This window comes from Pipistrellus hanaki (assembly GCF_964339955.1).
Source record: "Pipistrellus hanaki genome assembly, chromosome: 14".
NCBI lineage: Eukaryota > Metazoa > Chordata > Mammalia > Chiroptera > Vespertilionidae > Pipistrellus > Pipistrellus hanaki.
Genome location: NC_140516.1, coordinates 53,938,147 through 53,960,359, shown reverse-complemented (window position 1 = coordinate 53,960,359; position 22,213 = coordinate 53,938,147). Strand labels below are relative to the sequence as shown.

Genomic DNA, 22,213 nt, shown 5'->3' with positions numbered 1-22,213 from the left:
GTTTCTATCAGGAGAAGGAGCTGTGCCCGGGGGAGGGGTGCCTGGGGGAGGGGTGCCTGGGGGAGGGGTGCCCAGGGGAGGGGTGCCCGGGGGAGGGGTGCCCCGGGGGAGGGGTGCCCGGGGAGCCGTGCCAGCGGGAGGGGTGCCCGGGGAGGGGTGCCTGGGGGAGGGGTGCCTGGGGGAGGGGTGCCCGGGGGAGGGGTGCCCGGGGGAGGGTGCCCAGGGGAGGGGTGCCCCGGGAGGGGTGCCTGGGGGAGGGGAGCCCCGGGAGAGGGGTGCCCGGGGAACTGTGCCCGGGGAAGGGGTCCCCGGGGGAGGGGTCCCCTAAGGGAGGGGTGCCCGGGGAGGGGTGCCCTGGGGGAGGGGTGCCAGGCCCAGCCTCCCTGGCACTGCCCTTCGCCCAGCCCTGAGCGGGGAGGTCTCTATCCAGGGGTCACATGGGATGGGGCAGTGGGATGATTCCTCAAAAAACCCGAAAACTCAAAAAATACTAAACAAGGGCTGGCCGGGCCCCCACCCGCTCCCTAGCGCCTGTGGGCGGTACCGGACGCAGAGCCCCGGGACCCGAGGGCACCAGGGTCGGGCAGCGTCTCTGGCCCCCGTGGGCCTGGAGGTCCTGTTCTCCCGGCTCCCGCGCCCGCTCAGAAATGTGCATTTTAATGGGCATTCCTGGAGCAGAGGCGCTGATTGCGCTCCTTTCACACTAACCGGGCTTTTCACATGAAAATGAGCCGCCGGAGAGTGAGGGATTTGGGGCCCCGGCACAATGGGGTTTGAGATGCTGAGGTTTCCGCAGCAGAGCGGGGCCCGGGTGGACGGCGGTCAGCTCCGAGGGCAGGTGGACGGACTCCGGGGAGGACGGCGCGGGCGCGGGCGCGGGGCGCGGGGAGGGTGCGCGGGGCGCGGGGGAGGGGGTTCGGGGGGCGCGGGGAGGGTGCGGGGGGCGCGGGGAGGGTGCGGGGGGCGCGGGGAGGGGGTGCGGAGGGCGCGGGGAGGGTGCGGGGGGCGCGGGGAGGGGGTGCGGGGGCGCGGGGAGGGTGCGGGGGGCGCGGGGAGGGTGCGGGGGGCGCGGGGAGGGTGCGCGGGGCGCGGGGAGGGTGCGCGGGGCGCGGGGAGGGGGTGCGGGGGACGCGGGGAGGGTGCGCGGGGCGCGGGGAGGGGGTGCGGGGGACGCGGGGAGGGTGCGCGGGGCGCGGGGAGGGGAGCGCGGGGCGCGGGGAGGGGGGGCGCGGGGCGCGGGGAGGGGGTGCGGGGGACGCGGGGAGGGGAGCGCGGGGCGCGGGGAGGGGTGCGCGGGGCGCCGAGCGCGGGGAGGGGGGAGCCTGTGGCCGGGCCGGACCCCGCAGGTGGTGGTGCCGGCGCCGGGGGAGCGCAGTGGGGACCCGGCGCTGTGGGCGCCGCCGGGACGCAGAGCGGAGGCGCAGTCGCCCCCCGGCCCCGGGAGGCGGCTCCGAAGTCGCAGAACCGAAGCGCCGGGCCCAGGTCCCCCCGCCCCCAGCCGCTCCTCCCGGGTTCCCGGGGAAGCCCCACACACACACCGCCGGGCCCGGAGGGACGGGGCAGGCGCCCCCGGCCTTGGAACCAGGGACCCGGAGATACCCTCAGAGCGCGGACCTGCGGCTGAGCCCCTGCGGGCGGCCCGGCCTCCCCGCCGGCTCCGGGTCCGAGGGTCGCGCCCGCGGGGTGACAGAGGCGGCGGCGGCAGCGCCCCCCGAATCCCAGCGCCCGTGCCCCCGGCCCCGCGCCCACCTCCCCTGGCGCGGCTCCGGCGCCCGCGCGGCGATTACCTTGAATGGCAGCGCTCCGCCCGGTCCGGCGCCCGGGCCCCGTGGGCGGGACGGAGGCGGGACGGGGTCCGGGGAAGTCCAGCAGGAGCGCGGGTCCCGGCCCTCCAGGCTCCGGCTTCACGCGCGCCCGGGGCGGCGGGGGGCGGGCATGCCGCGGCGCCCGGAGCGGGGCGCGGGGAGCGGGCGGGGGAAAGGGCGGGCGGCCCCCAACTCCGCTCGCAGCGCGGCCCGGGGAGCGGGGAGCGGCCCGGGGGCACGGACCCCGCCGGCCCGGGAGCAGACGCTGCGCCGGCGCCCTCGCCGCGCAGACCCCTCGGCGCCCGGCTCCGCGCTCCGCACCCGCCGCTCGAGGACCCGCACCCGCCGCCTTCGCCCGCCGATCGGCTCTGCGCTGCCCGCGCCCGCTCCCCGCCGCCCGCCCGCCCGGCCCCGCCCCTCCCGCCCGGCCCCGCCCCTCCCGCCCCGGCCCCGCCCCTGAAACCCGAGCCGCTTCCCGGACGGGGCGCCGCTCCGCCAATCAGCGCCGCCCGCGCCGCGGCCCGGGCCCCAGCGGCCGGAGGAGGGCGCCCGCGGCGGGACGGGGCCCCGCGGTCCCGTCCACCCGGGCCGGCCTGACCGGAGCTGCGCCGGCGCTGCGGTTCGTGGTCGCCTTTTAAGCCAGAGAACCCCGGACGGCACCCGCCCCCCCTCCGGACCGGGCGCACGGCCGCGCGGGCGGGAGGGGCATCCCCGCGGGGAGCCCGGGGCGCACGCCGCGCGGGGCGGGAGGGGCCCCGGGGCCGGTCTGCGGGACGCGGCGTGTCCGTCCGCGAACAGCAGCCGCGGAGGCAGCGGCGGGCTCACAGAGGCCCCGCGGGGGGTCCCTCCCTGCCCCCCGCCCCGGAGTCAGGTCCCGGTTCTGATGGGGAAAGTGGGGGGCACGCAGCTGGTCCTGGCGGAGCCTGTGAGTATGATCCCTCAGAAAAGGGCAAAGCCTGCAGCCACGGGGCGGTGTTTGGTCCTTTACTTCTGAATTAATGCAGAGATTGCAGAGATATTAGACTGGATCCCGCCTCACACAGCCCTGTCACCCTCAACGGGTCCGCTCCCCTCTGTCCGAGACTCTTCGGCTGCGAGATCCGGTTCCTCCTCGGACTGCCGAGCTGTCACTGGTCACATTTCCCCGTGTATCGTATGGGGTGATTTTTCCAAGAGTTTTAATTGATTTTGAGAGAGAGAGGAAAGGCGAGAGAGAGGAGCATTGATGTGCTGCGGCCACACGGTGGGCCGCCTCCTGCACGCCCCCTGCTGGGAGCACAGCGTCAGCCTTCTCGTGCGCCTGGGCCACCCTCAGTCACTGATTTCAGTCCCTGTCCTCCCCCCTCTCCTCGCTCACCCGCACCGTGCAGCCATGCTGCGTCCAGGCTGAAGTGGAGCTACAATCCTTTGAGGCTTTTCCTCCAAAAGCCTCATGAGACCCAGAACTGCGTCGGCAGCTTTTGAGGCCTAAAGGGGCAAGGGGTCGCGGGGAGTGAGACCCAACTGGACTGGAAAAGGGCCTTCCCCGCATTCAGAGACGCAGGCGACGTGGGTCCCCAGCATCCCCCCGTCCATAACGCCTTCAAGGTGCCTCATGGCCTGAAACCTCTCTTCTTTCTTTCTTTCTTTCTTTCTTTCTTTCTTTCTTTCTTTCTTTCTTTCTTTCTTTCTTTTTATATATATTTTTATTGATTTTCTTACAGAGAGGGAGAGAGGGATAGAGTTTGAAATATCGACCAGCTGCCTCTTGCACACCCCCTACTGGGGATGTGCCCACAACCAAGGTGCATGCCCTTCACCGGAATCGAACCCGGGACCCCTCAGTCCGCAGGCCAACGCTCTATCCACTGAGCAACACCGGCTAAGGCCCGAAACCTCTCTTCCTCACAGGACACCACAGACAACTGCTCATGCAAATGACTGAAAAGCCAGGCGTCTCAGACCCACTGCCGTGCTTCACGCAAACCGGCAGGACGTTGTATTTTGGAAATGTGACAGCACCCCTGCCAGGGACAGCCTGATTCTCCAGCAAAATGGCCGGCCTGCCTGTTTGGGGGAGGGATGGGTGTGGGGCCACGTCTTCTCACCGGAGTCAGTCCCGGACCTTTTCACTGACGGCCCCCAGCCACCGGCTCCCACCGGCTGGGACTCAGGCGCCAATGCTTCCCCAGCGCTCAGCCTCGAGGTCACAGAGGGAGCTGCGTGTCTGCCCGCCGGGTCCGCGGGCACCGGACCGACCCGCTCCGTCCCGGCCGGCACATCCATCAGCCGCTGAGGACGCCGAGAGACGTTCCCACATAAATTACCGGGAGGAAGCCGGACCCCGCGCCCAGCCTCCCGGATCGATTGGCCTGGACGTGACAAACAGCGAGGTCCTCCGGGCAGGCTCACTCCTCACGGGGACGCACGGGTCCGGGCGTGGGGCGCGAACCCCACCGCAGAGAGGGCTTCGGCCCTGAGAAAAGGAGAAGCATGTTTGGAATTTGGAGAGAGAGAAAAAAAAACACAACAACACAGAACTAATTCTGTCCTCGCATTTCGGCGTGGAGGACCTCCGAGCACTCCCAGGCCGGCTCCTGAATGAGGACATAATCTCTTTACAGCTTCTTCTCTCCCCTCCTCCGGCTGGGACCCTGTGTCAATGGCCGGGGTGAATGGTGGTGCTAATAAGCCTATTAATGAGCGCCTCCGCGGCGTGAATAGGTAAATAGCTCCGATCGGAGAGGGCAGAAACGCTGGCAAGAATGGGAGGTGACAGTTGGAGCTGAGCCGGCCCAGGGCCGCCAGACAAGGCGGCATTCAGGAGCCTCCACCCCCCGCCAGGACCCTTTTCTTCCCGATTTTCCCCTTTACAAAATGCCCTGCGTATCACCTTTTTTTTTAATTCCCCCAAAAGGCCCCGGACCCGTTCTCATTTTTCACTCTAGGGAGGATGGCACGTCCGTGGCCGGAGAAAAGTGAGGGTCCCGGGGGGGGGGGGGGGACTCTGTAAAAAGGGCCCAATAAAAGTTTTTTTAAAATTTTGCCAAGCAGTGTCACCCCCAAAATTTCAATAAAAAAGTAATAATAAAAAACAGTGAGACAGCAGAACGCCGTGGCCCAGCTCCCCGCCCCCCCCAATACACATTGCACCCCCAGCCCATGGCTCTGGGGAGGGGGGAAGGGAGGGGTGGTCGCTGCCTCTCCCCTCAGGGACTGGAACTTCTCCTTTAAGAACTGTTTCCAGCGCTGGCTGGTCCTCGGCCTGCAGAGAAGTTGGAGGAATAAAAGCTAATTAAGTGCTAATGAGCCCTGCAATGTGGCCTGAGCCCGGCAGCCCGGGCTGTTCAGGCTGAAAGCGAGGTCTCAGCGATGTGCAGGGGGAGGAGGAGCCTCTGAGAGAGGGCGCGGGACAGTCCCAGGGTCCTGGGCGCCCGTGAGGGGAGGGCTGGGCCCCCCACAGCTCTGTCCCCCCTTCAGGGAGCGGATGGTGCTTCACTGAAGCAAAGTCACGGGGCACAGCCTCGTCCTGAGCACACACCAGCGCCTGGAGCCAGAGTCGGCCTCCCGAGAGGCCCACAACCCTGTGCCGCGGGCCGGGCGTGGCTCTGGCCCCTCCAGGGCTGTGTGGCCTCCGCCGGTGACCGGGGCTCTCTGAGCCGTCCCTGTGCTCCGGGTGCCCGTCCGGACCTGAGGGTCACAGAGTGGATGGAGGTCTGCAGCCTTTCCTGCTGGACGCCCCCCTCAGCACAGGAGTGATGAAAGAGGGAGAAGGTGCTTCCTGCGAGTCTGATAGTCCTTCCTATCCCTCCTCCAGGACCGCTGGGAGCACTGAGGGGTTCGGGGAAGCTCCTAGAACCCCCTGATGCCATCACAGACCCGGGTTTAATGGAGTCTCAGCCATTCGCTGCTGAGCCCCGTCCCCCCCCACTCCGCCCCAGCTGACAGGCCCTGAGTGCCCACAGGAGACCCCCCTGATGTGAGCCTGGGCCTGGGCAGGGGGCCCGAGTCGTGCAAACGGCCACTGGTGCCCACTGCCCCGGTGCGCTCTACCCACCGAGCCGCACCGCCCTGGGCTCGTTCTCGTCGAAGATGAGGTGTCTGTGCCACCCCTGGCCCCTGCCCGCTCCCCCTCCACGGCATCTGCTGGCGGCTGGACAGAAAGCACAGTGGGTGCAGGCCCGGTCTCCGTGGGAGTTCCTGTGGCCCCAGGTTCCAACCCCTTGGGAGAAGGGAAGGCCTGGGCACAGGCGGCCGTGCCCGTGGGCAGCCCGTGGACACTGGCCTTGGGCGGCCATCCGGGGCCAAGGGTTCAGGGGGAACCCCTGCCCTGTAAGGCCCAGGAAGCTGACCTGTCTGCCTGTCTGCACGCGGGCCTGGCCGCCCGGCTGGTCCATCCGGGCGGTGCCCTGAGCTGCCTCCTGCCGGACAGACACCTGCTGGTGGACGGAGGCGGCCACTGGGCCTCCTGGGGGTCCTGATCGGTGTCCTGGTCGGGGTGTGGGGAGGGGGCTGCAGAGGAGGGTGTGGTGGAGTCGGAGGTTGGAGACCAGGAGCCCCCGGCTGGGCTGACGGGTGTCCGCGGGCCCGACCCCACGGGGTGCGCCTCCCCTGGTGTCCGTGTCACCGTCCCGGGGTGTGTGTGTGTGGGGGGGGGGCTCTTTGTCCAAAGGGAAGCGAAGCTCCGGTTCATAAGCCGGAGGGGAGGCGGACGCCTCTGCGGACCGGGGGAGCCGGGGCGCGGACGTCGTAAACCCACATCCAGGCACCTCGGGTCCCCTGCCCGTACCCGCCCCGGGCCGTGGGGGGGCGCTCTCCGCACGGACCCGGCTCCTCCGGCCGGTGCCTGGGAGGCCCCCGAGCAGGTGGCTCAGGCCCGGTCCCGCTCCCTTTGTCCTCGCTCCGCGCGGGGCGGCGGGCACCAGCGCCCCCGTGTGGCCGGCGGCGGCGCGCGCACAGGAGCCCGGGAGCCGGCGGAGGCCCCTGGAGCGCGGGGCCGCCTGGGGGACCCGCCGCTGGGGGACCCCCGCCAGGCTGGGCAGGGATGAGCCTCATTCCGCCGCATCCGCCGCAGGACCCGGCGCTCGCCAAGCTCGGCTGCTCGGAGCATCAGCCTGTGGACTGAAAGGTCCCGGGTTCGATTCCGGTCAAGGGCATGTACCTTGGCTGCGGGCACATCCCCAGTAGGGGTGTACAGGAGGCAGCTGATGGATATTTCTCTCTCATTGATGTTTCTAACTCTCTATCCCTCTCCCTTCTGCCCTGTAAAAAAATTAATATTTTTTTTAATTATCCAGGTTTACCTGGAGTTCAGACGGCACCACGTGGTCCATGTTCCGTCGGGCAGCCCTCCGCCGGTGGGAACCCGCCCGCAGGCAGGTGGCTGGGGCAAGTCCCAGGCAGGCGGACTGCGATGCCTCTAAACCTGAGCACCCCACAAGCCAGGATGGGGACAAGATGCAAGGAGATGGGGGCTGGGGACAACGGGCCTCAGGGGAGGATAAAGACCACAGGCCCGCCGCCTGCCCGGTGCCTGAGACATGAGCGCCCGGCATGGGACACGCAGTTCATGCTCCTGTGACGTCCCACACCGCTGCTCTGGGTAAACTTCCCGGCCCTGCTGACTGCACCTGAGGCTCCCGGCCCCTCCTCTCTGCTCACCAGCTCTGCCCTCGAGCCTCCCCACGCTCTTCACTCGGAGGGACCTTGCGCGGCCGGCGGGGCTCAGGGGTTGAACTTTGGCCTATGAACCAGGAGACCTCGGCGCAATTCCCGGTCAGGGCACAGGCCGGGCTGCCGGCTCGGTCCCCAGGGGGAGGGGCGCAGGCGGCAGCGGTCCGGGTGCTCTCTCATCACTGGTGTTTCTCTCTCTCCCTCTCCCTTCCTCTCTGAAGCCAATAAAGGTATATATTTTAAAAAATGACACTCGACTATCCTGACCTCGCTGGTTTCCGGAAGCAGCGGCCGGCGGAGGAGAGCAGTGCCCAGAGGAGGGGCACCGGGAGCGGAAGAGGCAGCAGTCACTGGGGTGGAAAGATGCCCCAGAGGGAGCTCCTACCCCCCCCCCCCCGCCCCGCCCCGGCAGGGCCCAGGCTTGGACCTCGGCCAGCGAGGGGCCCCCGGGGCCAGGCCAGCCCGTTTTTTGTCGCTGGCGTCCAGCTCGGTCTGGGACAGACCCGTGCGGTCTGTTCAATGAAGACATTGAAGTGACCTTGAAGAGGCACCAGCCAGGGCTCTGGACACGGCCCCTCCTGCGATGGATGGAGACCTGGTCCCGGTCCGGCGTGCAGCCCCTTCCAAGGGCATCAGTCGCCAGAGGCCTTGGCGAGGGCAGAGCTGGGGGGGGGGGGGCAGCCCTGAGAGCCGAGGCCGCCTGGGGAGGCGCCCCAGCTGTTTATGCGATGGGCATCTGTGGATAAATAAACCTCGTCCTCCAGGGCTGCCATCTCTGCACGAGCAGAAACACACACTCGCTCAGAAACGTTAGAAAAATAAACAGCCGCGGTGATGTTTGAGTCTTCAGCGAGGCCGAGCTGAGCTGCTGGCCTCTCAGCTGCTTGGTAACCCGGTTTACGGCCCCCGAGGCTCCACTCGGAGGAAACACTCCTGGCGGGGCGGGGAGGGGTCGCCGGGCAGAACCTCCGGTCCACACCACCCCGCTCCCCCTCCCTGCCTCCCTTCCCCCCTCCCCCCGCCCCCCACTCGCCCGCAGCCTCCAGCCCAGACCACCAGGCCTCGCCCATGCCCACCGCAGGCCACCAGTGTCTGGGGCGCTGGCCCTGCTCAGCCGACAGCGGGCGAGGTCGAGAGGGGCACGGGAAAAGACAGACTTCACTGGGGTCCCCCTGGGGTCCCCTTTTCCCCCCGATCGGAGGCACCTCAGCCAGGCATCTGCCCACCGCCCTGCTCCGGCCTCAGTGCCAGAGGGAGGACAGGGCCCGGGGCCCGGAGCCGCACTGCCTGGGGCGTGAACGTGGGTGACGAGGCGGCAGGAGCCGGTGGCTCTAGGGGAAGCGTTCTCCGCTGGGCGCCGTTGCGCCGTTGCTTTCTTTGTGAATCCTCCCCTGGGGATGTCTTTCCATTGGTTTTTAGGGAGAATGGGAGGGGGGAAGGGGGTACGGGGGATGGGGACACACGGAGAGAGAAACATGGGAGAGAGACACACGCATGGTTGGTTGCCTCCCACATGCAGCCCACCCACAGCTGGGGATGAGCCTGCAACCCAGGTGCATGCCCTCGACCAGAATCGAACCTGAGACTGAGGGCCGACGCTCTAACCTAGGGGTGTCGAACTCAATCAGAAAAGGGGCCAAAATCTAAAATCCAGCCTAAATCGAGGGCCGAATGGTTTACTGAACAGTCATAAACTGACAATGTCATAAACTGACAGCGGAGTGCAGTGATGACAGCGCGGTGCGGGCCACATTGCAAGGCCTGGCGGGCTGGATTTGGCCCGCGGGCCTTGTGTTTGACACATGTGCTCTAACCAGTGAGCTCACCGGGCAGGCTGCAGCCAGGTTTCACCCGCCCCAGGGGCCACGGGTGGGGTTGGAGAAGACACTCCACCTTGGGCGGGTTCTGAAGGTGCCCCAGACCCCGGTGTGCGCGCTGTGGGCCCGCAGCAGCCGTGGGGCGGTGGTGTGTGTCAGTCACACCACAGCCGGGGTGATGTCGGACTGGCAGGGGGACCACTGGCTGGGGCACCAGGTCAGGACACAGGGCAGCGCCATTCCCTTCAGGGCTGGGGGCTGGGCGGAGGCCTGACACCCACCGTCCGGCTGGCCACGTCCTTCCTCCTCCTGACTTTGGGGGTGCCCCATGCCAACAGACGCCCCGCTGAGGCGAACCCCTGCTCCCGTCCCCCGGGGGTGGGGGGGTCAGATGGCGAACCCTCTTCCTGCCGCACCTCCCAGCCCGGCCCCAGGCACGTCGCCGACACCCGTGCCGTGACACCGCGTGCCGTGTCCGTGTCCGTGACCGCGGCCTCGGTGATGGCCTCGGTGACGTGAGCCGTCAGGGTGCGGTTCTGCCACAGACCCAGGTCCACGCGGTGGGCACGGAGCCGGGGGGAGGGGGGGCTCAGTCATCCTCGCATCCGCCTGACTCCTCCCCTCCCCCCCACAGCTGCAGAGGCCACCCAGCAGCCCTCTGAGCTGGCCCAGGACCCTGGCCCTAGACGGCAGGTGAGCAATTCCCGGGAAGAGCAGGGGACGGGTGGAGGGGCCGGAAACAGCTTCTTAAAAGTATTATTTTTTTCATTGTTTCAGGGAAGGGAGAGGGCAAGCGAGGTCCCCACCCCCACCCCCGCCCCCGCCCCCTGGGGAGCATCGGCCACACCTGAAAGGCTGTGCTGTCTCTTTAAGGCAGGAGGAGGGCGCCTGGCTTCCTCTGGGAACCTGACCCATCGGGAGGATAAGAGCCCTCAGTCCTCAAGCTGGGACCTGCCCGCCCAGCACACCCAGCTCACTGGCGCCTGGCTGAGCTCCTGTTCCCTCACTGGGGCTCCTTCCCCGCGGGCTCCGGTCTGGGCGTGCCCGCGTGTGTGCCCTCGTGTGTGCCCAAGTGTGCCCACGCGTGTGCCCGTGTGTGCCTGCATGTGTGCCCACATGTGCCCATGTGCCCGAGTGTGCCCCCCATGTGCCTGCATGTGCCCCATGTGCCCCGTGTGCCTGCATGTGCCCCGTGTGTGCCCCCCGTGTGCCTGCATGCACCCCGGGTGCCAGGCCTCCCCGCGTGGCACTGGGCGAACCATCGATGCTTCACGCGGGGCCGTGAACGTGTCCATGGAGCCTCAGGGAGCCACAGGCCGAGGGCGGAGCGGCGCCCCCTGTGGACACCCCGGTGACGGCCCAGCGCCGGAGGCCGGAGGCTGAGACAGTGCCCTGGGCCTCGGCCACATCCCGGGCCTGGGCCTGGGCCTCTGTCCGTCCGTGTCACCGCCTGGCCCGTGGCGCCCGTGGAGGCACAGCCCCTCTGAGCAGGGCCCCAGAGGGCAAAGGGCCACTCTTTTGGGACCAGGCGTGGCGGTCCCCTGGGCGGCCCTTTAGAACACAGACGCTCGCCCAGCCGGTGGGCTCAGGGGCTGAGCATCCACCTAGGAGCCAGGAGGTCAGGGTTCGATTCCCGGTCAGGGCACAGACCAGTGTGGGGAGTGCAGGAGGCAGCCGATCCAGGATTCTCTCTCATCACTGATGTGTGTGTGTGTGTGTGTGTGTCTCTCTCTCTCTCCCTTCCTTTCTGACATCAATAAAAACAATCTTTAAAACAAACAAACAAAATCATATAAAACGCAGAAGCTCCAGAAAACCTGAGTCACAGCCTTCCAAGAACTAGCTTGTCAGACAGCTGGTCACCCCGGAAGTGTGTGGGGGGGCTCCGCCTGAGGGGAGCTGGGCAGCCCCACAGCCACGGGACATGCCCCTCCTCCCCGAAGCCCGGGTCAGAGCGAGGAGAGCCTGGCAGTGCCCAGAGGGCAGGAGAGGGATGTGAGGTCAGCTGCCCAGCGGGTATGGCCCCGAGGAGAAGGGTCAGCCGGAAAACGGGGTTCAGGGAACAAGCCCTTGGCCAAGCCGCCCGCCAGCCCGCCCGCCGTTCACAGGTCCACCCGCCAGCAGGGACAGGAGCGGCTGGGGCTCAGGAACCCGTAGGTGTGAGGAGGGGAAGGGAGCAGGAAGCAGACCAGGTTGCAGGGTGCAGGGTGGGGTACCAGCCAGAGAGGAGCTAGGCTGAGGGCTCAGGGCTCTGGGGGAGGAGGGGGCACATGACAGGGTGACAGGGAAGGGAGAGAAGAGGAAGGGGCAAGGCGGGAGGAGGGGGAGGGGGGAAGAGCGGAGGGAAGAGGGGGAGGAGGGGGAGGAAGATGGGCCTGAGGCCCAGAGAAGCAGGGGCAGCGGTGCCAGCCCAGCCCGGTCCCCGCCTCCCCAGGCGGCCACGGCCCTCAATGCCTCCTCTGTGCCCAGGACAAGCCTGCCCGCCCCCCGCCCGCCCCCCAGGAGCCGAGGCCGGGCGTCATGTGGCCCCATGCGGGCTCCAGGCTCCGGGTCGGGACAGTGCGCTCCGGGCACCAGCGCAGACAGCACGGCTCTGCCCTCTGTGCGGGGAGAGACGTCTCAGGGCAGGACCCACCCGCGGCCCGTCTGCGAGGAGAGGGGGCGCCGACGGCAGCTCCCCATGACCCCCAGTGACTCCCAGTGGCCCCCAGCGGCTCCCAGTCACTCCCCGCGGCTCCGGGATCCACAGGCGCCATCTCACCTGTATCCTCACCGCCAGGCCCCTCCCCACGTCCACCAGCCCCGGCCTGCAGCCACCCTCCCCCCTGACCCCGTCTCCGTGCCCCCCTGGTCCCCGCGACCCTGCTCCGTCCCTCCCAGTGGGCAATGCGGCCCCCCGGCGTTCCCTCCCGGCGGGCACCGCGGGCCCCCGGCTTTCCCTCCCGGCGGGCACCGCGGGCCCCTGGCTTTCCCTCCCGGCGGGCACCGCGGCCCCCCGGCGTTCCCTCCCGGCGGGCACTGCGGCCCCCCGGTTTCCCCGTGCACCTGGCCCCACCCCAGGCTGTTCACCGGCAGCCAACACGCTCTTTCTGTTTAAATGTGTGTTATTGATGTCAGGGAGGAAGGGAGAGGGAGCGAGAGAGAAACATCAATGAGAGAGACATCCATCGGCTGCCCTCTGCAGGCCCCACACTGGGGATGGAGCCTGAGACCTGGGCCTGGGCCCTGACGGGAATCGAACCCTGACCTCCTAGTTCCCAGGTCAATGCTCAGCCCCTGAGCCACGCTGACTGGGCCCTCGTTGATTCTCCATCAAATAATCATTGAGCCAAAAACGGTGTGGCTCATTCAATTCTGGTCAAGGGCCTGTACCTTGGTTGTGGGCACATCCCCGGTGGGGGTGTGCAGGAGGCAGCTGATCGATGCTTCTCTCTCATGGATGTTTCTAACTCTCTATCCCTCTCCCTTCCTCTATGTGGAAAATCAACGAAATTTATTTTTTCAAAAGTAATCATTGAGCACTTACAACAGAGTGTCCCCGGCCCCATACCCTGTCCCCTAACCCCACCCCGAGCCTGGGACTGCAGGGACGAAAATGGCACAGTGACACCTTGAATCTTATGCACCTCAAACAGCGTCCAGCAGCCCCTCCGTGACACCGCGGCCCAGACCACCGCGCAGGCCCGGACCGTGACCCCTGTGGCGGGAACCGGGTTCGCAGCGCCCCCCACTGTGCGGACGCTGTAAAACGGCACTCACTCCCCGCTGCCAGGACAAGCAGCCGCCACAGCAGTTACGGCTCCCTGTTGAGTTTCATTGCTCAGCGTATTAACGTAGGAGCGGACGCATTACTACTCCACATGTTTTAAATACATCGATAACTGTTCAATTACCGTTCACTGTACGTGGCTTCCTCCATAACCTCATACGCTCCGGTTTATGCACCGAGAGCATTATTCTGAGGCGGCTGCCAGATGGCGAGGAGGCCCTGAGGCCCCGTCGGCCTCCAGTCGGCCTCCCCCGGGCCGGGCCTCTGACAAGGAACGAGACCAAAGGCGTCGGCCTCACAGACTGCCCCCCCGGGGGCGAGGCGGGGAGCACAGGCACAGACCGCGGAGTGACAGCTCTGCACCCGGACACCACCTCCGGGAAAGCAGGCCAGGGGCAGGGCACAGAATGCCGTGTGTGTGTGTGTGTGTGTGTGTGTGTGTGTGTCTGTGGAGAGTTCAGCTGAGGAAGCCTCTCAGAGAGCAGGGGGTTTGAACAGAGACCTGAATGACAGAACGTGAGCAGGAGAAACCACGTGGGGAGGAGGTTACAGCAAACGCAGGGGCCCTGAGGTGGGCCTGAGCGGGGAGTGGCTGTGTGACCATGGGCAGGACTGAGATGGAGAAGAAGATGGAGGTGGGGATGGAGATGGAGGTGGGGATGGAGAAGGGGGTGGAGGTTGGAGGTGGAGAAGGGGATGAGGATGGAGATGGAGATGGAGATGGAGATGGAGATGGTGATGGAGATCGAGGAGATGGAGATGGAGAAGGAGGAGATGGAGAAGGAGGAGATGGAGATGAAGAATGGGGTGCTGGTGGAGGTGGGGGTGGAGAAGGAGGTGGAGCTAGAGAAGAGGATGGAGGTAGAGAAAGGGGTGTGGATGGAGAAGGTGGTGGGGATGGAGAAGGAGACGGTGAAGATAGAGAAGGAGGAGATGAAGATGGAGAACTGGGTGCTGGTGGAGGTGGGGGCGGAGAAGGGGGTGGAGGCGGAGAAGGGGGTGGGGATGGAGAAGGAGACAGATGGAGAAGGAGATGGAGATGAAGATGGAGAATTAGGTGCTGGTGGAGGTGGGGGCGGAGAAGGGGGTGGAGGCGGAGAAGGGGGTGGGGATGGAGGAGGACAGGGAGAAGGTTGCTGGCCAGGCCAGCCCTGCAGGCCTCAACCAGCCGGGGAGGGAGCTGGGATTGGCCCCAGTGTGGGGCTGAGCAGACAGGACAGTGGCCAGTGATGCTCCATCTCATTTACAGTTGAAAGGAGCCTGTGGCCCCGTGGGGAGAGGAAGCCGGGCTGGTGAAGAAGCCATTGTGCTCAGCCGCCAGGACACAATGGAGGGGCTGGAGCCACAGGGAGCAGGAGGGGATGAGCGGCTGTGGACAGGCCTGGAGAGCAGATGACAGGACTGATCTGAGGGGCTGCAGGGGCGGGCAAGGAGGGGCAGTGAGAGAGCGGATTGATGCAGCTCCCGCTGGGCCTTGGCCACTGGGTGGACAGCGTGCAGAGAGAGAGAGAGAGAGAGAGAGAGAGCGCAGGCCCGGCCCTGGAGCTCTGCTACCCAGTGCCCCCAGGGCAATAGCCCCAATCCTGCCCCCTTGCTTTAACCCCCACCACCTGGCCCATCCTCCTGCCCATCTGGTCCTGCTCCGCCCCTTCCGGCAAAGCTGCCCCAGCAGAGTCTGCCCGCCCGCTTAGCCCCTCTCTGCCTGCCTGCCTAGACCGGTGAGGCCCAGCCTCCCACGCCCTCTCCCCGGTCCACCCCAATCCTCCTGCTCCCACACGGCCCGGAGAAAGCCCCTCCCCCACGCAGGCCCCCCCGGCGCTGCCAGCCCTCCCGGGCACTGGTGTCCAGCCTGCTCTTCATGGTGACTTCTCTTCTCTCCCCTCTGATAGGTCCTCCCTTCCTCCAGATGATGGACAGACGTACACTCCACCTGCGGCCAGACATTCCTGAGCTCCGAACCAACCACCCATCAGCACCTGCCAAATACCCTAACCCCCATTCCTAAGTCCCTAGGTCCCTCATCATAGGCCTTACCTGAAACCACCAACCAGCGTGTGCCGAGGGCCCTAAGCCCCGCCCCCTGTCCTTAAAGGTGCTTGTACCCGGCCCTCTCCGAGGAAGCAGCCGGCAGGGGTACTCTTCCTTCCGGTCTCCGGCTACCTTCTTTACTTACTCTGTCACCCTCCAGTGGGGTTCCCTCTCTATTTAATCTGTCACCCTCCAGTGGGGTTCCCTCTCTATTTAATCTGTCACCCTCCAGTGGGGTACCCTCAGGGCGGAGCAGCCGCGGGGGTCTCCATGGCAGGTGAACTCTGAGTAGGTCCTGATGCCTCTGGGTTTACCCACAATCCTCGGGTTTGTGTCCTCGTTTCTACACTTGTGCTCGGTGGCCTCCCAGAGTGAGCAGCTCGTCAGGGACGACCAATGGAGTTACTACGAAACGTGACATTTAAAAGTATCTGTGGCCGAAACCCGTTTGGCTCAGTGGTAGAGCGTCGGTCTGCGGACTGAAAGGTCCCGGGTTCGATTCCGGTCAAGGGCATGCACCTTGGTTGCGGGCACATCTCCAGTAGGGGGTGAGCAAGAGGCAGCTGGTCGATGTTTCTCTCTCATCGACGTTTCTTGCTCTCTATCTCTTTCCCTTCCTCTCTGTGAAAAATCAATAAAATATATTTAAAAAAATAAATAAATAAAAGTATCTGCGGCCCGGCTGGCCTGGCTCAGTAGCTGAGCGTCGACCTAGGAACCAGGAGGTCAGGGTTCGATTCCCGTCAGGGCACAGGCCCGGGTTGTGGGCTTGATCCCCAGTGAGGGGCCTGCAGGAGGCAGCGGATCCATGATTCTGTCTCATCATGGATGTTTCTCTCTCTCTCCCTTCCTCTCTGAAACCAATAAAAACAATTTTTAATTCTCTGCTTCGGTAAAATGAAACCAGCTCCAGCTTCTGGAGAAGGCGGAGTGGACTCTGAGCCCCAGTGGAGGCCTGCCAGCCCCTCTCATGGCCGCCCTGACCTCAGGGTGCTCGTCGGGGACAGAGGGAGACACTTCTCGGGCTGAGGCTCAAACGGGCCCCTTCCTCCCCCCCATCTCCCTCCCAAGGAGCCGGACATCTCCACCGGCTCTCACTAACCAGCATCTGGCGTCTGCCCACACGGCCCCCTCGGCACGGCCCTGGCATGCCCGTGAGGAGCGGCCACCTAAGCTAGACACGGAGGTCCCTGCCTCAGTTTCCCCCTTTGCAACAGCCCCGCAGTTTGGAGCACAGGGATGCGGCCACCGCCACGTCGGCTCTGGGTTCTGGAGAAGATGCTGGGCTCCGGCTGAGGCCTGTGCTTCCTTATCACAGGTGCCACCTCGGAGGCGGGACAGAGCGACGAGAACGAGAAAAGTTGGGGGCCCTGGCTGGTGTGGCTCAGTGGATAGAGCGTCAGCCTGCGGACTAAATGGTCCCAGGTTTGATTCTGGCCAAGGGCACAGGCCTGGGTTGTGGGATCGATCCCCAATAGGGGACGCGCAGGAGGCAGCCGATCAGTGATTTTCTCTCATCATGGATGTTTCTATCCCTCCCTTCCTCTCCCTTCCTCTCTGAAATCAATAAGGAAATATGTAAATATATATTTTAAAAATGCTGGGGTGCGATGAGGAGAGTGATGCCAACAGATGTGTGTCCAGCCCACAACTCAGAACGTGTAGAGGGTGGGAACTAGGACAACTGACGCCCACGGCCTTTCAAACACCCTAGTTTGAAGCCATCACAACTTCAAACCGCCCTGAAGACACCCACAGGGAGAGGCACACGGCCCCTGGGGGGGGGGCACCCACAGGGAGAGGCACACGGCCCCTCGGGGACACGTGCTGAGAAAACAGCGGGAAGTAGACCGGTCCCCACACGCAGTGCAGATGCATACAGTGTTGCAGGCTCCAGGCAGTCAGATACTTGGTAGCGAGAAGCAGCCGGAAACCTGTCTCGTTATCAGGAGGATCAGCGGCACCTGAAATAGCTTTGTCCCGGGAGGGATGCGGCCTAACCTTTCCAGAAAGCTGTCACCGGGACAGAGGGCCCGCCTCCGGGGATGCACTGGGCGAGGCCCTGCCCGCCGCCTGCAGGTCCTGACGGGCCGGCTCTCCTGCCGCCCACCTGCTCGGCCCCCTACCCCCACCCCTCCCCCGGTCGGCGGTGACAGCTCCGAGCCGCCGGGCCGGTCTGAACCGGTTTGGAACACACGTGTGGCCTCCTTGCATGAACGGACAGGCTCCTGGATCCCCTGGCGGATAACGGGGGTGGGGGGAGGGAGGGGAGGGGGAGGCAGTGGGGCGTGGAGGGGGTTGTTGGTTTAACTAAATGCTCGGCTCTCGTCGGGGCAAACCCTCGCCCGGGCCTCATCAAAGTCCCGAGGGACCTTCATCGAGGGTGTCCGGGCCCGAGCCTCAGCACCGCTCCCTGGCCTGGCCCAGGGCCTTCCTCCTACACACCAGTGGCCGGTGATTGTGATCTCTGAACGCACAGCAATCTGCCACTCAGGGTGTTAACACGTCTTTATTGATGTCCGAGAGGGAGGGAGCAGGAGAGAGAGAGAGAATCACGGGCCGGCTGCCTCCTGCACGCCCCACCTGGGGATGGAGCCCGCACCCCGGGCCTGGGCCCTGACTGGAGCCGACCCTGACCTCCTGGTTCACAGGCGGACGCTCAGCACTGAGCCCGGCCGGCCGGGCAGACATTATTTTAAGTGTATCTAAAAGCTGTGAGCCCCCCCCCATCCAGAAAGCAGAGAGAAATCCTTTCCTTTGTCTTAGTGCCCCGAGTTCAGACAAATCCAGCTCAGGGCCCCGCCAAGAGGACCCTTCGCAGACGCCCCATTGGGGGCGGGAGGAGCGGCGGGCGGGCGGGCCCTCAGCTCTGCCTCCCCCGCCTGCTGGTGCCAAGCTGGGAGCTGGTTACCCCCCTCCCCTACCCTCACCCCCCTACCCACCTCCACCCCCCTACCCGCACACCACCCACACCACCCCCACCCATCTCCCCCCCCACCTCCCCACACCCCCACCCCATCCCACCCCACCCCAGCCGGCGCCCCGGGGCCCACATTCTCGGCAGCTCCGGGACTGGCAGGAAGGCGTGCCTGGACAGAGCGGCTGAGGGAGAAAGGCTGCCCGCAGGGCCTTCAGGTCCCAGCAAGACACGCAATCACAGAGCCGAGGCCCGGCCCCCGCCTGCCCGGGGCAGGCCAGGCGGAGGGCGCGGGCCTCACGAGGAGCCGGTTCCCGGCCGCCAGGGGGTCCACGTCCCCAGTCACCGCGGTGGAGCGGAACCCCGTGCCGCAGCACAGCCGGGCCAGGGCTGGGCCCCCTGAGCCTTAAAGCACCAGCGGGGGAGGGGGAAGCAGCCACTGCCCTGCCTGCCCCCTCCCCGCCCAGCACAGGCCCAGGCCCAGCCTTTGGACACGCCCAGACACGGGCCTCGGCCCCCCTTTACCCCCCACCCCGTCCCCCAAAAGACACACATCCCTGGGGCCCCTCATGCTCAGATTCCTGAGGAAGTTTCCGTTTCTATTGGCAACAACGTGACCCCGCCCACCCACCCTCACCCGCGGACGCCGGCTTCTCCGAGTGACCCGGAGACACGCACACATGAACGACACACAAAGAACACGCAGCCCATAGCCGTCCACACACGTGGCCGGGCGCCGGGAGCCCACTCCTCAGAGAAGCACACAATGGTTCCGTGTGCGTGTGGAGATCTCCCCCTCCTTTACATGCTCAAGCATGTGTGTGTGCACGCGTGTCTTGTGTGCCTTCCTCGTGTGCATATGCCTGTCTTCTGTGCATGTGTGTGCGTGTGCATTTATGCGTGTCCTGTGTGCGTGTGTGGTGCTGTCTTTGCTGGTTGCTTGGTGAGGCTTTAGAACACAGCGTTCCGGGGTCCCCGGTGGGCTGGAGGTTCTGCCCCCACGTGGCCACCTGGAGAGGGCGGGCGGAGGGCCTGTCAGCCTCTGGGCGGGGGGGGGGGGGGGGGGGGGGAGACCAGCTGGTCACGGGCAGGAAACAGGCGGCAGGTGCGGACCCAGCTGGACTGGGAGGCAGAGTGTCCGGGTCCTCACAGGCCCGCCCGCCCCTCACCTGTGGCGAGGGCACAGGACAGGCCCGGAGCGGCTGAGGGACCAGCTGACAGCGGCCGTCGGCACCGGGCGGCTGGGTCACTGGGCTCGGGCCTCACGGGCTCCTCACGTCTGGCAGAGGGAGGAGGCTGCCCGGCCCGGGGGCCTCAGGCCTGAGCATCGCCCAGGGAGCCGGGAGGTCGAGGTTCGATTCCGGTCAGGGCACAGGCCCGGTGTGGGCTCCACCCCCAGCAGGAGGCAGACGATCCTGATTCCCTCTCCTCACTGATGCTTCTCTCCCTCCCTCTCCCTTCCTCTCTGACATCAATGAAAATGTATTTTAAAGAGCCGAGGCCTGCCGAAACCAGTGTGGCTCAGTGGATACAGCATCAGCCTGTCGACTGAAGGGTCCCGGGTTCAATTCCCGTCAAGGGCATGTACCTTGGTTGCAGGCACATCCCTGGTGGGGGTGGGCAGGAGGCAGCTGGTCGATGTTTCTCTCTCATTGATGTTTCTAGCTCTCTGTCCCTCTCCCTTCCTCTCTGTGGGAAATCAATAAAATATATTTTAAAAATAAAAAAATAAAGAGCTGAGGCCTCTCCCTGGGCCTGAAGGAGGGTGTGCGAGGAAGCCCCTCTTCGGTATGAACATGGGAACCAGCTCACCACCCAGCCCAGGGCCCCGCCCTGCGCCTCGGGGGGGGGGGGGCGTCGGCAGCAGGGGGTGTGGCCGCTGCCCAATGGGCAGGGAGCAGCGTCTCTGATCTGGGGAGCCCCAGGGTTCCCACCCGGCCACGGGGTGCCGTCCAGCGTGACAGCGCGCTGGCCCGTCTGAAAACACTGCTTTTGACCAAAAACAAACACTGTTTTGTAATCTCCAGCAAAATGCTCTGTGAGCCCTGGCCAGTTTGGCTCAGTGGCTAGAACGTTGGCCTGCCAAGTGAAGGGTCCCGGGGGTTCAGTTCCGGTCAAGGGCACGGACCTCGATGGCAGGCTCCCCCCCGGCCCGGGCCCTGGTCCGGGAGCAGGCGGGAGGCAGCCCGTCGGTGTTTCTCTCACTCACAGTGATGTCTCACTGCCTCCTCTCCCGTCCACTCTCCCTAAAAAGCAGTGGAAAACATCGTGGGGGAGGGTGAACAACAAAAGTGCTCTGTTAGGCTCTGACCAGTGTGGCTCAGTGGATGGAGCATCAGCCTGTGGACTGGAGGGTCCCAGGTTCGGTTCCAATCAAGGGCAAGTACCTTAGTTTCGGGCACATCCCCAGTGGGGAGTGTGCAGGAGGCAGCTGATGGATGTTTCTCTCTCATTGATTTTTCTGGCTCTCTATCCCTCTTCCTTCCTCTCCCTAAAAAAGTCAATAAAATATATATAAAAGTTCTCTGTTAGGGAGAAGAGTCCCGTTTATCCCCGTGTCCTTCTGAAACAAGGCTGCTTGGAAAATGTCCATAAAGGCCTGTGACCGAGAGGCTGGGGGGCGGCTCCCAGGCCTGTCCCCGGGGACCAGGCACAGACACAGCCGGGGCCGGTGTGCAGGCTCCGGGAACATAGCAAAAGCCTGGCCGCGAGGAGCCTGGCGGTCCAGCGCGGGGCCGCCTGTGCAGCCACCCCAGGCCCTGGGCCCCTGGGCTCCTGGTAAGGCCGTCCCCTCTTCAGAGAGGCTCTCAGCGATGCAGTCAGCCCGGGGCTGGGCGCAGGGAGGGCCGTGTCACGCACCAGCCTCGCACACAGCTCCTGCCGCGTTAGAGACTGGCGCAGGGAGCCAGGAACCCCACGTCCCGCCCGCCCCCCTCATCCCCCCACACCAGCCAACTGGTGGGAAAGCGGCCTGCGCGGAGGACCCTCCAGCAGCGCTGAGCCCGCGGCCCGTCGCTAAGAGACGCCTCCACCCTGTCATCCATTCTCCACGCTGGAGGGCAGGTGTCCGTCCCCGCCGCCCCTCTCTGGCCTCCGCGCCCCGGGGGAAGCGGGCCAGGCTGACAGGCCATCACAGACCTGTGAACTCAGAGCTCACAACAAACCGTCCCAACACGGCTCGGTTTAACCCCTGAGCCCGCGGCGGCGAGAAGACAGCAGACGGGCGGCCGGCGGACAAAGGCTTTCCCACAGCCTCTGGCCCCTGATCCCACGGATGCCGCTCCCGCCCGCCAGGCCTGGCCCGGGGCTGGGCGCCCGCCGGCCCCTCGCAGGGACCAGGGCTGCGTGGAGGCCAGCTGGCTGTTGCCGTGGCAACACAGGGCACCCAACCCGGGCTCTTTTAAACCAAACCACATGCTCGTGAGAAGAAAGGAGCGAGTTTCCATTAAAATATCCGGGCTGATTACATGTGGAAACTTAATAACACGCCGCGGCTCAAACGGCTCCCGCGGCGCGGGGCCCGGCAGGGCGTCCCGGGTTCGAGGGGAACAAGCGTCCTGGTGAGCCTTGGCATCGTCACCCCGGCTAACGTTTTAATTAAGGAGGGGCCGGCGGTGTCACCCGCTTTCTCCCGTCTCCAGGAGCGGCCGGGCCCCGGGGGCATCGACGGAAGAAACACGCTGGCTCTGTCTCCTCCCTCGGCCCACGCCCCCTCCCCTCCCCTCCTCCTGTCGGGAGCTGGACCAGAGGCACGGACGCTCAGGTGCCCCCCAGCAGCCGCGCCCCGATGGCCCCCTCCCCGCTGCCGCCCAGAGGACACCCGGCCGAGGCCACGAAAGCAAAGTTGCCAGACCTGCCCGCCCGCCCGCCCGCCCCCAGGTAGAGGCACATCTGGATCACGAAAAGGAACTAAAAATAACTGCGACCTAAAGATCCAAACGCAAGTCTGAACGCATCCCGAAGCATGTCCTCCTTTAGAGGATCCGATGGAAACGCGGGCCCGGGGCCCGGGCGGCGTCCTGCCTCGCGCTCCCTGTGCGGAGTCCTCCGTGTCCTCGGTGGTGGAATGGGGATGAGCACCCTAAACCGCCACTCAGGCTCCACGGCGGTAACACCCCCACTGCTCGCAGGGCACCCGCTCCCCGGGGCTCCCCTCGCTCCCCCCCTCCTCAGGACCCGGCCTGCCCATCAGCGGAGGGGGGGTGGGGGTGTGCCTCTGGAGGGA

General features: G+C 65.9%; 1 protein-coding gene across 1 annotated transcript in view; it reads right to left on the bottom strand.

Annotated features, from left to right (window-relative positions):
* FGFR2 (fibroblast growth factor receptor 2) overlaps positions 1 to 2,218 on the bottom strand; it is a gene marked incomplete at its 3' end in the record, with an annotated part of 55,326 nt that extends 53,108 nt beyond the window's left edge. Inside the window, exon 1 of the mRNA XM_084904404.1 lies at positions 1,788 to 2,218. The remainder of the gene's footprint in view (positions 1 to 1,787) is intronic.
* Positions 2,219 to 22,213: the final 19,995 nt, after the last annotated feature.